Source organism: Spea bombifrons, chromosome 2, assembly GCF_027358695.1.
Source record: "Spea bombifrons isolate aSpeBom1 chromosome 2, aSpeBom1.2.pri, whole genome shotgun sequence".
Classification (NCBI taxonomy): Eukaryota; Metazoa; Chordata; class Amphibia; order Anura; family Pelobatidae; genus Spea; species Spea bombifrons.
In genome coordinates, this window is record NC_071088.1 from 33653847 (window position 1) to 33669304 (window position 15458).

At 42.6% G+C, this 15458-nt stretch overlaps 1 long non-coding RNA gene across 1 annotated transcript; it reads right to left on the reverse strand.

The window, feature by feature from the left end:
- Nucleotides 1-7148: 7148 nt before the first annotated feature.
- Nucleotides 7149-10654, reverse strand: LOC128474993 (uncharacterized). Its single transcript, XR_008346423.1, has 2 exons — nt 10617-10654; nt 7149-7329 (listed from the first exon to the last, which is right to left on the reverse strand). It is a non-coding gene; the product is annotated as an uncharacterized LOC128474993 (long non-coding RNA).
- Between the last annotated feature and the right edge of the window lie 4804 nt (nt 10655-15458).

Genomic DNA, 15458 nt, shown 5'->3' on the forward strand with positions numbered 1-15458 from the left:
ATACGCATAAATATCAGATAATGAGATGTGATTTTGTGGATCATTCATGAGAAATCCCCTACCGGCAATCGACTAAAATATGTTTGGTCTAAGTAAAAAAATAAATAAATAAATAAACACTCTAGAAGCATTAGTTACAAGCATAGTTACATAAATTCATGTCAAAACAATTACGGAAACTAGATGAAACCATCTGTTTTTATAGAGCTGGTTTTTTGTAACGCTGGTACAAATGGTGTGTAATTACAGTCATATAAGTATTAGAACATTCCCTGAAATAGGCACTATATGAAATTATTTCCATATTACACTGTGAAGGTGTAATAATATATAATTAAGCAAGATGCTTTTGATTTATGAATGGGTCCGGTATGAGTTAGAGGCAGATGATTGTAGATCAGTGATGGGCAACCTTTTTAGCGTTGTGTGTCAAAAATCGGCAAAAAATCGAGCATGCTTTCCTACCTTTCCTCTTTTCTCCTTACAGCTCCTTTTCCTGCTCTTCGCTCCTCTTCTTCTTCAGTTCTTCTGTCTTCTTCCGAGGGCACGGGGTTCAGAGGGCACGGACAGCGGTGGGCGCGGCTTCAGTGTTGTGCGACGGGATCTGACAACAAACCCCGGCGCACAACAGCTGTTGCCGCGCGGATCGCAAGGGAGCGGTATCGGAGGTCTTTAACAGACCTCCGGCTCCCATGAGTGATTTTAAGCCGGGTTCAAGGGAGATCCTTGAACCGGCTTAAAATCACTCAAGGGAGCCGGTGGTCTGTTAAAGACCTCCGATACCGCTCCCTTGCGAGCCTGCTCCTCCAGCGGCGGACATTACTGTCCGTCTCTGGAGGGGTGCCCCCTGATGAGCGGCACCCGGTGCGGACCGCCCCCCCCCCAGGTACGCTACTGCACGTCACGCCCCCCCCCCCGTTCCTCCAGCACAGATTCTTTCATCCTCGGCGGCCGTGCAGGAGCCGAGGATGAATCGCATGAAATCCTGCGCGTGTCACCCCAAATGGCGTGTCATAGGTTCGCCATCACTGTTGTAGATTATCACAAGCAAGATTGACGTTAATTAGTTTAAGTACAAATATTACATCTATGTCCTCCATGAGAAAGATTGCTACTTTGAATGGCACCTGTGATCACAAAATTAAATACATTGTGCATTTTCTTCTAGCCATAGGCATGTTTGAAAGAGAAGTCAGAAGTATGGATGAACTAAACAGTTAAATATACCGTACAAGTCTCAATGTACCATATTGCTTTTCAGGATTGTAATTTCACTAATTCTTGTAATATACAGATTATATAACATCGTTTTAGATTAAGGATATTTTATATATATATATATATATATGTATGTATATTTACGGTGATTTAAACAAATTCACTTTTTTGTGTATAAGAAAATGTTCATATAGACTGGTCTGGTCCTCTGGCGGCGCTACATTGATGATGTACTGATTATATGGAAAGGGACACCAGAGGATCTCAATAAGTTTTTAGACTTTATAAATGACAACCAATACAATTTAAAATTTTCATCATGCATTCACCCTCAAGAAATTAATTTTCTAGATCTTACACTCTATATAGAGGAGGACATGATAAAATCCAAAACGTTCCTTAAACCAACAGATGGTAATAGTTACCGTATTTGCTCGATTATAAGACGACCCTGATTATAAGACGACCCCCCAAAATTTGAATATTAAATTAGGAAAAAAAGAAAAAGCCTGAATATAAGACGACCCCAAAGGAAAAAAGTTTTACCAGTAAATGTTAATTCATGTAAACTATTTTTTTAATAAAAGCTATGATTGAGAAAAATATTTTTTTTTGTTTTTATTTCCTTGTATTTTCCAACCTGTCCCCCAGTTACGCACATCTGCCCCCAGGCTTGCCACCCCAATATGGCACTGTGGCCCATGATATGCCTTTTAACCCTCTATATGCCACTGTGCCCCATGGTATGCCTTTTGACCCCCTATGTGCCACTCTGCCTCCAGAAATGCCTTATACCCCTATATCCCATTCTGGCATTTAGGGGGTTAAAATGCATATTATGGGGCAGAGTGGCATATAGGGAGGTATAAGGCATTTCAGGAGGCAGAGTGGCATTAAGGGAGTTAAAAGGCATTGTATAGAGCACTCTGCCTCCAGAAATGCCTTATACCCCTATATGCCACTCTGGCATTTAGGGGGTTAAAAGGCATATTATGGGGCAGAATGGCATATAGGGAGGTATAAGGCATTTCAGGAGGCAGAGTGCTCTATTAAATGCCCCCTTAACGCCACTCCAGAAATGCCCTATGCCCCCATTTAACACACACACACACACCCTATACCCCCATTTAACATACCCCCATTTAACACACACACACACACACACACACTCTCTCTCGCTCCCCCCCTTCCCCTCTCTCATCCCCCTCTCACCCCTCTCTCCCCTCTCAGCCCTCTCTTACCGGTGCTTCCAGCCGGGGTAGCGGGTTGACGTCGCCTTCCGCTGCAGCCGCAAGGAGGTGGAGTTGGCAGCGGGGGTTTGTATGCGTCCGTCGCGTATACTTTCCCCGGCTGTCAGGGGTCAGAGATCAGAGTTCCCCGCACCGGTGCGGGGAACTCTGGTCTCTGACAGCCGGGGAAGGTCTACGCGAAGGACGCAGACAACCCCCGCTGCTAGCCACACCTCCTTCCGGCTGCAGCGGACGTTGTCTGCGTGGATGTCAACCCGCTGCCCCGGCAACACAGCAGGAAGCACCGCTAAGTGTGTGTGTGATGGGGGGGGGTGAGACAGGAGGATCCAGGTCCCCTGCAGCGGTGCGGGGGATCTGGATCTTAGTCTCCTAATCAGACCTCTATTTGGAGGTCTGATTAGAAGACGACCCCGATTAGAAGACAAGGGGTATTTTTCAGAGCATTTGCTCTGAAAAAAACCTTGTCTTATAATCGAGCAAATACGGTATATTGACTACGCCAGCTGCCATCCCCCACACTGGTTGCAGAATGTCCATAAAGGACAATTCGCACATATCCGCAGGAATTGCACTAAGGACAATGATTTTTTTAACTCAAAGCGGATTATTAATGGATAAATTTAGAGAGAAATTATTAGAGAGAAAGCGCTTTTACAAAAACACCTGGATTGTACAATAAAGAAAAAGAGGGATTTTTTTCTGGGAGAAAGGGAACATAAATCTAAGAAAACGTTCGATTTTGCGCTCTTAACAAAATATAATGATAAGGCGTTTGAAATTAAAAAGGCAATAAAAAAATGCTGGCCTATTTTGCACCAAGATAACGTCTTAAAAAATCACCTCCCAGAAAAACCGAATATAATTTATAAGAAGGTTGAAAGTTTGAAATCAATTCTGGCCCCGAGCGTTCTGCCCCTAGTGACGGAAACCATAAAGGAAGATAACTCCTTTCTTAAAAAGAAAAATCCAGGGTTTTACAGATGCGGGAGATGCAAGCTTTGTAGGACGTGTTTAAAACAAGATAAAAAAAATCACTAAGTTCAAATGCTCTATCACCAAGAAAGAATATAACATTAGGCATTTTATTCACTGTGGGTCTAAGCAGGGGCGTAGCTAGAGTATTTGGCACCCGGGGCGGATCCTGTAAGTGGCACCCCCCCCCCAAAATGTAAAGACATCTACAAAATTATGTTGGCAAGAATATTTATTGAACCAATTTGTAAACTGTAAACAACAAGAAATCTGAAAAAATAAATTAATAATTTATAAGTAAAATAAACACGTTTAAATAACATTTACTGAACATATAATAGTGCTTTCTTTAATAACCCTCCAAAAAAAACGGCGTCCACATTGCCCACATAGAACCTGACCAGCACCCAAATTACACACACATAGGACGTGCCATATTTGCCCCCAAACAGCCCAGCATGAGTCAGCATTGTTCCCAAACAGCCGAGTGTACGCCATCTTTGTCTCATAAACACGCTACCTGTGCCATCTTTGTCCCATAAACACCCTGCTTATGCCATCTTTGCCTTTTTGACAAATCAACTATACACCTATGATTAACACAAACACTTTTACAGTCACTCACTAATTCACTTTCATTCACACAATAATTTATTCTTTCACACAAATTATTTACACATATTCATTGATGCATTCTCACAAATCCCTTAAATCTCTCGCTCATTCACACAATTCATCCACACATTAATCCATTCGCTCTCATTCTGACTCTTTATTTCAATATTCTTGCTACCTTCCTTTCTCCCTATCTACACATTCTCACCCCTTCTGCCCTATCTAGCCCTTCTCACTTCCTTCTCCCTATCTACCCCCTATCCCCCCCGTCTCACTCCCTTCTCCCTATCTACCCCCCCTAACTATCTACCCTCTCCCCCCTTTGAAGTTCACTTACCTTTCAGGAGTCCTGGTGTGGGGGTGCAAGGCCTCTGTCTCCCAGCTCTGCCACTGTATGGAACAGCATGGTAAGTGTGGATTGGTAAGTGTGGATTGGTAAATGTGTGAGAGTGCATAATTATATAATGAAAAAGACATTGGAAATGGTACAGCATAACACCCATCACTCTCACACATTTACCAATCCACACTTACCATTCCAGATGCCACACATACCAATCCACAGATCCCACACATACCAATCCACAGATCCCACACATACCACACACACCAATCCACAGATTCCACACATACCAATCCACACATACCAATCCACAGATTCCACACATACCAATCCACAGATTCCACACATACCAATCCACACTTACCAATCCACAGATTCCACACTTAACAATTCACACATACCAATCCACATTTACCAATCCACACATTCCACACATACCAATCCACAGATTCCACACATACCAATCCACGTTTACCAATCCACAGATTTCACACTTACCAATCCACATTTACCAATACACATACCAATCCACAGATTCCACACATACCAATCCACAGATTCCACACATACCAATCCACATTTACCAATCCACACTTACCAATCCACTCTCACTCTAACTGAATGATTTCCTACCTTTCCTCTTTTCTTCTTACAGCAGTCAGCTCCTTTTCTTTCTCTTCGCTCCTCTTCTTCTGTCTTCTTCCTGGTTCAGAGGGCACGGACGGCGGTGGGCGCGGCTTCAGTGTTGTGCGCCGTGATCTAACAGACCCCGGCGCACAGCAGCAGTTGCCGCGCAGATCGCGAGTGAGCGGTATCGGAGGTCTTTAACAGAGACCTAACAGAGACCTAACCCCCCCTAACTATCTACCCTCTCCCCCCTTTGAAGTTCACTTACCTTTCAGGAGTCATGGTGTGGGGGTGCAAGGCCTCTGTCTCCCAGCTCTGCCACTGTATGGAACAGCATGGTAAGTGTGGATTGGTAAGTGTGGATTGGTAAATGTGTGAGAGTGATGGGAGTTATGATGTACTTTAGAGCATAATTATATAATGAAAAAGACATTGGAAATGGTACAGCATAACACCCATCACTCTCACACATTTACCAATCCACACTTACCATCCACAGATTCCACAGATTCCACACATACCAATCCACACTTACCAATCCACACTTACCAATCCACAGATTCCACACATACCAATCCACACTTAACAATTCACACATACCAATCCACATTTACCAATCCACACTTACCAATCCACACATACCAATCCACAGATTCCACACATACCAATCCACAGATTCCACACATACCAACCCACACTTACCAATCCACAGATTCCACACATACCAATCCACACATACCAATCCACAGATTCCACACATACCAATCCACACATACCAATCCACGTTTACCAATCCACAGATTTCACACTTACCAATCCACATTTACCAATACACATACCAATCCACAGATTCCACACATACCAATCCACAGATTCCACACATACCAATCCACACTTACCAATCCACTCTCACTCTAACTGAATGATTTCCTACCTTTCCTCTTTTCTTCTTACAGCAGTCAGCTCCTTTTCTTTCTCTTCGCTCCTCTTCTTCTGTCTTCTTCCTGGTTCAGAGGGCACGGACGGCGGTGGGCGCGGCTTCAGTGTTGTGCGCCGGGATCTAACAAACCCCGGCGCACAGCAGCAGTTGCCGCGCAGATCGCGAGTGAGCGGTATCGGAGGTCTTTAACAGACCCCCGGCTCCCGGAGGTCTGTTAAAGACCTCCGATACCGCTCCCTTGCGAGCCTTCTCCTCCAGCGGCGGACATTGCTGTCCGTCTCTGGAGGGGTGCCGGCAAGTTGGCACCCCCCTGATGAGCGGCACCCGGTGCGGACCGCCCCCCCGCCCCCCGCTAGGTACGCTACTGGGTCTAAGAACGTCATCTACCTCTTAGAATGCAGTTGTGGGATCCAGTACATCGGACGGACCACAAGGGAGCTGAAAGTTAGAGGCCTCGAACACCTCGGGGGTATACGCAACAATAGCCTAAAACACAGTGTTCCCAAACACTGTAACACTTGTAAGGATTTTTCCTTGGCTGATTTTAGGGTGATAGGAATAGATCTTGCCGCACCCCATTGGAGAGGTGGAGACTTGATACAGCTTTTGGCGAAGAAAGAGACAGAGTGGATCTTTAAATTTCAGACACATAAAAGGGGGGGGGGTTAAATACTGACCTGGACATTCTAGCATTTATTAATGAATAAAAAAAAAAATCCACATTTTAAGCACTGAGACACATTTGAATGAGATGTAATGCACTTTATCATGTTGGCTTATAAGCTTTGCATTTGCACTTTTTTATATTTACTTACCTGGAATGATTTATTAGTTATGAACTACTCCTTTTCATGATGGAATTGTCCATTGCATAATAGAAAAAACAATGCACTTTCAATAAATAATGCACCTTTTAATAAATAATGCACCTTATATATATAAAATAATGCACTTTATAATGATAAGTACATTAGTTTTTGCACTTTCTCACATATCACTTACCTGAGATTGTGTATTATCCTCTTATTTGTGGTACCGTCTATAGTTTTTTAATTCTTCCTCTTACTCTTATCTCCATTTTTATAGACTGGTATATGTCACATATGGATCTATTTATATAAACTTATATTTTAGATATATATAGACTTATGCTTTTGTCAGTTAGTAAGACACACAGAGCATGTTTCTTATTCAAGTCTTTTTTATTTGTGGGATGCAAAAGGGAAATATGTCCGTTCTGTTTTAAGTATGCTTCGTCCCGGGACCTCTAAGCGAGCTATGGCTGTATTCTTCCTCCTTTGACTTGCAAGTGCACATTGACTGTGTTCGCCGTCCACGGAGATCATAACGGCGAATGAGGGTTCCTGTGGAGACGTACAGGGACGTAGTGGCGTCATGACGTACAAAGACGGGATAACGACGAGACTCGGCCCTCTACGGATACAACGTTGTGACGTACCCGGAAGCACCCATATAATATGGACTACGGACTCCAATAACATTTTACTTTGATTTTATTTGGTTTTATTGAGTTTGATTTTATTATTTGTTTATTGTCTCCTGAAGAAGCCGACGTGCTATCGGCGAAACGCATCGAGACTAATAAAGTTGGAAGTTTATAGCTGTCTACCGGAATATCCAATTGATTTAGCTTGTGCACATTACTCTTTGAGTTGTGCTACTTCATCTTTGTAAGTGCAATTTTTATTTATTCGTTTTGCGGCTTAAAGATATTGCACCATCTTGGTTCTCCTTGGTTTTACAGCTTTCAAGACTTATTATACATCAAGTGTATTCAGAGTCCGTTTGATGAGCTTCATATATCCAGCCCATTTGTGAGTCGATCTTACACCTCATTAATATATCGTTTATTTTACGTATTACACTATTAGTATTTTCTTTTTTGTTCCCCCATGTATATGCGCTCCACTATTTGCTGTTGGATGTTTGAAAGAGAAGTCAGAAGTATGGATCAACTAAACAGTTAAATATACCGTACAAGTCTCAATGTACCATATTGCTTTTCAGGATTCTAATTTCACTAATTCTTGTAATATACAGATTATATAACATTAGGGCTGAAACAACTAATCGATAATTATCGATTAATCGGATCGATTTTTATCGATTATAAAAAGGTTTTTTTCAGAGCAAATGCTATGAAAAACTCCTCTCCTTATAATAATCCGATCTCAAACAGAGATCGGATTATAACACCGGAATCCAGATCCCCCGTAACGCTGCAGGAGACCTGGATTCCCCTCACTGTCGGCCGGTCTCTCACTTCCGTCTCTCTCCCCCTCCCATCTGCCTCCTCCCCCCTCCCATACACTGCTCTGCCTCTCTACCCGGCACTGTTACTGACAGGCACTTTCCCTGCAGCTTCAGAGAAGCCTCAGTGTAAGTGAAGATGAGTAACGGAGTCTGTCTGTGCGATGCAGACCCCCACCGGCTGACAGAGAATCATCCTCCGTTACTGCCCTTCACTTACACTGTGGCTTCTATGAAGCTGCAGGGAAAGTGCCTGTCAGTAACGGTGCCGGGTAGAGAGGCAGAGCGGTGTATGGGAGTGGGGAGGAGTCAGAGGGGTGTATGGGAGCCACCCTCCAATACACCACTCTGGCTCCTCCCCCTCTCATACGCCACTCTGCCTCTCTACCCGGCTCCCTAGTGTCTTGTCAGAAACGGAGGTTCACAGGAGGCAGAGTGGAGTATGGGAGGGGGGAGGGTGGCATATAGGGGGTATAAGACATATCGATATTAGGCATATCAGGGGGGCATAAAACACATCTGGGGCAAAAGGTATATCAGGGGGCTCAGTTGCATATCACTGGCATATAAGGAGTATAAGGCATATCAGGGGCACAGTGGCATATCAGGGGGCACAGTGGAATCTGGCATATAAGAGGTATAAGGCATATATGGGGGCAGAGTGGCAAGCTGGGGGTCAGATGTGCATAACTGGGGGCAGTTTGGTAAATAAAAAAATTTAAACAAGGCTTTTTTCTCAGTTTTTATTAAATATGAAAAATAGTTAACATATGAATTAATATTTACTAATAACTTTGTATTAAAACCTAGTTTGAGAAACACTGTGTTTGGGTTCTTGTAGCATTTATTATTATGTCAGTAAAATAAGAAGGTGAATAGAGAGAGGCCATTGCAATAAAGAGATGAAAGTGTAAATTGTACGTTTTTTATTGCAATTTTTCTTCAATTTAAAATAATGTATTTTTTTTATCCGATTAATCGATTAATCGACAAAATAATCAGCCAACTAATCGATTATTAAAATAATCGTTAGTTGCAGCCCTATATAACATATCGTTTTAGATTAAGGATATCTTATATATTTATATATATATATATATATGTATATTTACAGTGATTTAAACAGATTCACTTTTTTGTGTATAAGAGAATGTTCATATAGACTGGACTAATTGAAGATGGAGACTAAACACGACGATTTTAGAGCTTTAATCTTTGTAACATAATCTGAAGATCCCAGATTGAATTAAAATCAGGGAATTTTATACCCCATCATCTGGCATAAGAACGTTTTTTTTTCAATTATTATTTTCCTTAACTACAAGTAAAATTAACAGAAATTTAAAAATATATATATTTTAAATTTTGAGCCATAGCACTACACATTTTGAAGTTTGGGTTTTTTTTGGTTAAAAAGGTATAACATCATTTAGAATGCAAAAACATTACTTCCATTCATTAATTTAGATTCTTAGTTTTATTTTGTTCACAAATAGAACTAGAGTCTCTTAGTGGATGCACTAAAGCTACACAGTATTGCCAGGGCTATAACCAAGAGTTATGTGTTAAAGCACCGGTGCGAAAAGTATTTAACTGGCGTTCTGGAGATAAATTACCGAGCATACCAGCAACCTGTCCTTTGCTATAGATGAAACAAATACTAAATAATTTAATAAAAAGTTTGCATTTATATCCGAATATAGACAAGTTAGGTGATGCATCTACAATAAGGCAAAAGAAAAATTTCCACGCATGATTAAGATAATGGGATGGGCATTAAGATATCCTTAATCTAAGACGAGATCAACAATTTATTAAAGTCTGAGTTTTATGCCAGGAAAGACGGGCAAATGGTAAGAAGGTACCTAGAACAAATCACTGCAAACCATGTGTAGCTATACTGACACACACCTAATAAACTAGGCAGCATCCTCTGTGCATCTATATATACACTTATATTATATATATTATATATATATATATATATATATATATATATATTGTGTGTGTGTGTGTGTGTGTGTGTGTATGCCAGAGAACGAATGACAGCATGATGTGTGCATCATACATAATGTCATTCCTTATCAATATTAAGCCAATAAAGTTAACAAATCCTTAGGACACGAATGTGTAATAAATGGGAAAAATAGTGTCTTCTGTGTACACTGTGCAGGTGAGTGACGAAGTAATGTGTGATGTACAATGCATCATAATATGAAGTCCATGAGAAGGGACTGATATTAGGTGGAAGAAGCGATTAGGGATCCCAAAGAATGATGAATTGGAGAGTAAATCGTAAACCCCGTGGAATACCTGAACCTTTTAAACCCACGGCTACAAATACACACTGCAAGCACTTGTGGGACATGTCATCACTCACCGGGTACCAGATCCTCTTCCTCCCCGGCCGCCATCGCAGTAATTTACTGAGGTACGCAGAGTGATTTATATGTGCAGTGCCGACAGCCGGACAACTGGTGTAAACTCATTGACAGCCCGCTTGCCTAAAGCAGCGGAAGGTCGCTCGTCTGTCAGGGATCTGCGACCGGAAGTAAACAAACTGCCGGTCTATAGCAACGGGGGTGGGAGAAGCAGAAGAACAGGAGGAGGTGAGTGTCCTTATCTGGCGACACCTGGTGGCCGGAGGGCTTCACTTCGGTGTCGTGAGTGCTCAGTAGTGTACCGAGTAGGATCGGGCGTTAAACAGACTGCAGTGTGTCTAGTAACGGTGCACAGAAAGGGATGCAAAACGGAAGGAAAGAGACTTTAGGCAATACGGAGGCTGTCCTTTCAGGTTCAGTTTCTCCTCTCTCATATGTCAAGCATCACAGCACCTCACATTAAAAGAAAAATAGTACTCATGGTTTCAATAATTACAGCACAATTTTTCCTTTAAATAATAACATTTCAGGGTAAAGAAAATGTAAAAATAACGAGCAGGATGACATCTTGTGTTGTTCACATTTTTTTATATAAATAAAGCTGTGAGTGGCATACAGTACTCTGGCAGTGGAAGGGTTAAACGTGTTGCGTGGTGGATGGAACCTCTTCTGTCGGCTATCGTTGTGACATCATAATTGAAGCTTCAGGTATTACACTGGTTTTCCCCACCGAGTGCCATTTTGAAGGTCCATCCCAAGACAGCTGTCTTCCTGGCAAAGCGAACTGCAGAGTGTCGGCTACCCGGCAAAGAGATTTGCAGAGTGTCAGCGTTCCAGCAAGAGATCTGCGAAGCACATGAAGCGTGTGAATTTTTTTTTTTTTAATTATATATACAACATCTTATGATCGATGAACACAATTTATAATTATTTTTTTTGTTTGTTGTTTTTTTGTTTTAATGTAGTCAGAGTTAACCTCTTAGTGCCCAGAGGGAAGGGTAGTTCTTCCAGCCATGGTTCCCCAGAGGTTTCCTCCTAAAAATGGGGGTTTTCCTCTCCTCCGAGCTGAAGAATGACTCTTTGTGAGTCCAGAGGTAGCTCCTTCTCTGTCCCCTTGCCCCTACCCATACAATGTTTTTTTTTTATTATATAATAAAGTTTTGATTGTCCCCAACATTGATGTGTATGAGTAATTATTTCAAAATCATAAAAGGGATTAATTACTTTTAGTTCAAATATATTATTTCCTACTTAGAGGGTGGTAGGTAAATGGAAGTGGAAGGGGCTAATACACAAAAGTGCAGCTTCTCCAGTACCCTGGGTCACTACAGGGAAGCTTGGGGTCATGGGAGCGGTGTTGCAGCATGCCCCACTACCTGCCCACTTCAACAATGGCGTGTGGCTAGCCCCACCCATGCTGCCAGCTGGACCACCCAGTGATGTCAACAGGACTGCCCACCAAGTCAACAGGACTGCTCACCAACATCAGCAGCACCGCCAACCTGCATCCCACAAAGAGGGCTCTGGGTACCAGGACCCTAATGTTCCAATGTATGCTAAATAAAGAAGCAGAGGCTCAGCACTATGTATGCTAAGACAGTGAGGGAATTTAAACATGGATCGGATAGGCATATAGTTATTTTGAATCAAGACCAGGCCGAGTGCTGATTAAGGTTTGAACCTTTCTGTTATGGGCAAAAAAGCATACTAGATGGGTCGAATAAATGTTGTTCAGCTTTGATGTTATGGAGGGCAGGATTTTGTAAGGCAAACAATTTGGATTGGGACAGGCCCAGTAAAACTAGCGCTTACACACTCACATTAAAATATTCTCATGCATCTGCAGCCTTATCTTATCCGCACACCTGGGAACTCTCTGGCTCCGACTGCCCAGAGCCCACCTTGCAGGATGCGGGTAGGAAGGCCTTCCTGACATCACCTGCCCCACCGATGTCATTGGTGGATCCCATCAACATGCAGGAGAAGTGGGCATGATGTGGGGCGTACCGCATTGCTGCTCCTGTGACCCGGGGTTTCCTGATCCAGGGAAACAGTGCTTCACCCCAAGTCTCCAGATGAAACCCAGAGAGTTCCCAGATATGCTCGTCTGGAGACTTTCCTTAGGGAAACCAATGATTCTGAGCTCATAGAAAAGTGGGCATATAAGAAAGAAAGGTGAACCAATGGGTTTGGTTCCTAAAGAGCCATTGACCCTCATAAAAAGACCAAGGGTGTATACATTGCTCTGAGCAATCTTTTTCCCCATTGCTTTTTCCCCATCATCTTTGCTGTCCAGGTACCACACATTTTGGCTATTCTTAACAAAATATTCTACCACTTTTTCTTGGGTTCCTTAAGGATATTTAAATGCTGTATCTCTAATGTGATACAGAGATGTAACATTTGTTTACCAGAATTATTGAGCACTCAGCCAGTGAAATGGTTAATTACTCTTTTTACAGTGGGTATAACTAAAACTTCACAATTCCTCTTCTATTCGGTCCTTTGGACCCACTTACAAATACATACTCACGTGAAAACATCCTCCACAGCCTTACCTTGTCCAAAGACTTTCCATTAGCACACAGTGCGAGCAGCCATTACTCGGGCCAGCCCCTGCCCCTTATCCTGCTGGTTGCACAGGGTGCACTACATGAGCATACCTGGGAACTTTCTAAATCAGCTGTCCTCAGATTCTCCAATACCGGTCCTCATGGAAACCTTGACTTCTCATTATTTAAAGAGACACATAATTGAGTCACCTCCAGTCAAGCAGGCATATCAACCATAACATACTGGAAGCAAAAGCACCAGTTGGGTGTAAAATAGCAATGCATATAATGCACAATATCAGGCTCCAGTAATAATACAAATAAGTAATAACACAGCAGGAAAATAGACTGCATTGTGCATACCTGTAATTTTGTTTGGGAGATTACTGTGAGCTGGACACATGAACGGACAGAACATTTGAGCTAGTGGCTAAAGGAAATATTTGTAGAAAAAAGCTAGATTAAGACATCCCTCGGCATTATATTCTGACCCATTCCACCACCGTTCCTCAATCTCTAGGGTCTCATTACTGATGTTGTAAACTAATAGTCACTCTCCTTCAGATCATGAAATGGTTGCCGTAAGGTCTTGCAATGTGATATTTTCAGCAGAGGAAGCAGATACGCATAAATATCAGATAATGAGATGTGATTTTGTGGATCATTCATGAGAAATCCCCTACCGGCAATCGACTAAAATATGTTTGGTCTAAGTAAAAAAATAAATAAATAAATAAACACTCTAGAAGCATTAGTTACAAGCATAGTTACATAAATTCATGTCAAAACAATTACGGAAACTAGATGAAACCATCTGTTTTTATAGAGCTGTTTTTTTGTAATGCTGGTACAAATGGTGTGTAATTACAGTCATATAAGTATTAGAACATTCCCTGAAATAGGCACTATATGAAATTATTTCCATATTACACTGTGAAGGTGTAATAATATATAATTAAGCAAGATGCTTTTGATTTATGAATGGGTCCGGTATGAGTTAGAGGCAGATGATTGTAGATCAGTGATGGGCAACCTTTTTGGCGTGGTGTGTCAAAAATCGGCAAAAAATCGAGCATAACTCGCATGGTGTGTCACTTCGACAAAAAAACATAATTTTGCGCAATTTATAGTTTAAACTACAAAAATGGTACAGCATAACACCCATCACTCTCACACACTTACCAAACCGCATTTACCAATCCACACGCATACACCAATCCACACGCATACACCAATCCACACACATAAACCAATCTACACACATACACCAATCCACACACATACACCAATCCACACACATACACCAATCCACACACATACCAATCCACACACATACCAATCCACACACATACCCCAATCCACACACATACCCCAATCCACACACACATACACCAATCCACACACACATACACCAATCCACACACACATACACCAATCCACACACATATACACCAATCCACACACATACACCAATCCACACACATACACCAATCCACACACATACACCAATCCACACATATACCCCAATCCACACATACATACCAATCCACACACATACCAATCCAGTCTCACTGTATGCTTTCCTACCTTTCCTCTTTTCTCCTTACAGCTCCTTTTCCTGCTCTTCGCTCCTCTTCTTCTTCAGTTCTTCTGTCTTCTTCCGAGGGTACGGGGTTCAGAGGGCACGGACAGCGGTGGGCGCGGCTTCAGTGTTGTGCGCCGGGATCTGACAACAAACCCCGGCGCACAACAGCTGTTGCCGCGCGGATCGCAAGGGAGCGGTATCGGAGGTCTTCAACAGACCTCCGGCTCCCTTGAGTGATTTTAAGCCGGGTTCAAGGGAGATCCTTGAACCGGCTTAAAATCACTCAAGGGAGCCGGTGGTCTGTTAAAGACCTCCGATACCGCTCCCTTGCGAGCCTGCTCCTCCAGCGGCGGACATTACTGTCCGTCTCTGGAGGGGTGCCCCCTGATGAGCGGCACCCGGTGCGGACCGCCCCCCCCCCAGGTACGCTACTGCACGTCCCGCCCCCCCCCCGTTCCTCCAGCACAGATTCTTTCATCCTCGGCGGCCGTGCAGGAGCCGAGGATGAATCGCATGAAATCCTGCGCGTGTCACCCCAAATGGCGTGTCATAGGTTCGCCATCACTGTTGTAGATTATCACAAGCAAGATTGACGTTAATTAGTTTAAGTACAAATATTACATCTATGTCCTCCATGAGAAAGATTGCTACTTTGAATGGCACCTGTGATCACAAAATTAAATACATTGTGCATTTTCTTCTAG